Raw genomic sequence first — 2,829 nt, 5'->3', positions numbered from 1 at the left:
TAGATAGATCATATAGACCTGCTAGGATTACTTGAGAGCGCGACCCCTTGCAGCAAAGGCAGGAACTCGGGCGGGTCGATAACTTTCGACCTCGTGATCTCCAGTCCAGCGCTCTACCACCGAGCCATCTTGCTCCCCTAAATATGATGACCAATAGTATACATATTTTTTCGTCCAACTGAATAAATTTTCTTTGGTCCAGGAAGCAAGGTGTGAGTTGCCAGAGCTATTTTAGTCTCCGGAGACGATGTCCAGCAGTACTAACAAGACCAAACAAGTAATGGAATCATAATGAGCATAATAGGAGACAATTTTACCGGAAAAAGAAAAACGTAACAAAAGTACTAACCGTACTACCTCACTTCACACCTCCAGAATTGTGTTGCTCTATCCTGTTTGGATTCTCTCTCTCTCTCTCTGCTTGCCTGTCTCTGTATGTCTCTATCTATCTGTCTGTCTATCTACATCTATCTATCTATCACATTCTCCCAGTACTATCTGTTTATCTGTCAATCCATCTCTCTATCAACACAACTGTATATGTCTAACTGTTCATCTAACAACCTACCCACCTATATTTATCTGTCTATATTTATCTCTATCAATATATCGCATCTCTCAATCTATATCTTTATCTATCTGTTTATCTATTTGTTATCTCTCTGCTCTCTTCACGGACTGTTTTTTCTCTGCTACTGCACCATTTAGGCTAACTGGATTTACAGAGAGAGAGAGAGAGAGAGATTCCAGAAAAAATAGATAATAGATTCTGTGCCTCTAGTCAGACCATGACTGTTTTTGTCATATAAGTTACCAGTCCCATGATATATTTTGGACATGTACGGTATCTCATGCTGAACTAGAATGACTTTCCCCACAAAATTTTTATGAAGGGATATCAGGATGCTTCTTTATTTATCTATTCCAGTTTATTTATTTATTTGTTTGTATTTACCTTTATTATTAGACTGAAATCTAGGGCATTCGTAACCCTCTTACGGCGAGAGAAATCTTTACCCTGTCAGTACAGGGATGTATTATTTTACTCTTCCAATCTATAGACGAAAGCATTCAATTTTTCAGAGGCTTTTCCATCTGGGTTATTTATACACAGCCTTCATTAAACCCTCGTCACTCTGCGGGATCTCTCATGAGCTACGTCGTCTAGCATTAGCAATAATGCGATATAAACATCCTCGAGCTGATGTGAATTTTCTGGAGCAGATATTAGGACGATTTTTCATTTTGTTTTGTGTGACTGAATTCTAGTGAATATGTAACAGCAACTGCGTACGGTTTTCTCAGAGCTAAAATATATCGTTTCACGTTAGCATGAACAACACAGAGCTCTCAGTTCTGGGCCAAAATAATAAATAGCCAACGGCCATACCACGTTGAGTACACCGCTTCCCGTTCGATCAGCGAAGTTAAGCAACGTTGGGTCTGGTTAGTACTTGGATGGGTGACCCACCTGGGAACACCAGATGCTGTTGGCATCCCTACGTCAAGTGGGGTTGGTGGAGGATTAGTGCCGCTCCCTGTAAAACAATTAACTCTAAGCCCTTGCCCACCCCGTCTGGGATACATGGCGTCTGGCAATGAATGAATGAAATAGCTTTTAACCTATGTGCTGTGCTGCATCTTTTTCCAATTAAATTAAATCGTCTGACGTTACTGGAATTTAAAAGAAGGTTCATAATTCGTGGAGAAAATGTTAATCTTCTGATGATACGAGAAATTCTTTTAGTGTTACCACCAAACGATTTTCTTCAGTTTAGGGATGATTTCTCTTCGCCTAGAGCTCTTATGGGTTAAGTACTGTCTGTCAACGATAGAAATCTTAGCAACATAATTCTTGCTACCAACAGTCAATAATGTTCAACTTACAAATGGTTCCTCGTTGTTTAAAATTAGGCACTGATATGGAGCTACTGAGTAAGGTGTGATAGGCGCAACTGAGAGGTATAACGGGCTACTGAGAGGTGTTAAAAGGTATACTGAAGTTAGAGAGATCTACTGAGAGGTGAGACTGGGGTTTCTAAAATGCGACAAAGGCCAAGGAAAGGTGTAACAGGGTTTACTGGGAGAGGAGTGGCAGGAGCTACTAAGGTGTGACGGACTACTTAGAGGTATGAGAGACTACTGAAGGAGTATGAAAGGGGTTACCAAGATGTAATAGGGACTACTGAGGCACGAGAAGTGCTACTGAGAGATGTGACGGAGGCCATTAAGAATGATGAGACTGTTTACTGAGAGGTTTGACAAGAGTATGTGAAGTGTGACGCGATGAAGAAACTTAAACTTTCACAGAGCAAGTTAGGGAACAAGTCTCTGCGTTCTGTGATAGTAGGCGAGCATGAAGTATCGGAGGATGTTTGGGAATAATGAGCGTGATGGCATGTGTGAGGGAGAGAGTGTTGGGTGTCAGGTTATATGGGCAGGGACAAAGACGTAGGGAACACTTTATGGAGGCCAGGGGGACTATAAAAGTCACCTTATCTCAAATCCACGACGAAAAATCACACACAAACTTGCGATTACTTTATTATTGTGATTGAGATTTGGCTCATATTCTCGTCAGATAACATGGTTCCCCAGCATTTTTCCTTACAAGTATATGGTGTACGTAAACACTATTAGGCTCCTACTACCCTCTCCCTTCCGAGGCAGCTAGTCTGGCATCACAAATACTGTAGAGGGTGTCCATAAATTAATTATTCACCCGTTTATGATGTTCAAAAAACAATTTAGAATAGAAGCTATCTTTTTCACGGTGGCAGAATCGGTAGAGAGGCGGCCTGCAGTCCTAATGGACCCAGATTTGAATCC

At 41.1% G+C, this 2,829-nt stretch overlaps 1 non-coding gene across 1 annotated transcript; it reads left to right on the top strand.

Annotated features, from left to right (window-relative positions):
* The first annotated feature begins 1,376 nt into the window (after window positions 1-1,376).
* LOC145409432 (5S ribosomal RNA) lies at window positions 1,377-1,496 on the top strand. The gene has a single exon (XR_013899088.1). It is a non-coding gene; the product is annotated as a 5S ribosomal RNA (ribosomal RNA).
* The last annotated feature ends 1,333 nt before the right edge of the window (window positions 1,497-2,829 follow it).

Source organism: Coenobita brevimanus, chromosome 80, assembly GCF_032717465.1.
Source record: "Coenobita brevimanus isolate Jiangsu-jjx chromosome 80, ASM3271746v2, whole genome shotgun sequence".
NCBI classification, from domain to species: domain Eukaryota; kingdom Metazoa; phylum Arthropoda; class Malacostraca; order Decapoda; family Coenobitidae; genus Coenobita; species Coenobita brevimanus.
This window is presented reverse-complemented; position numbering and strand designations above follow the sequence as displayed.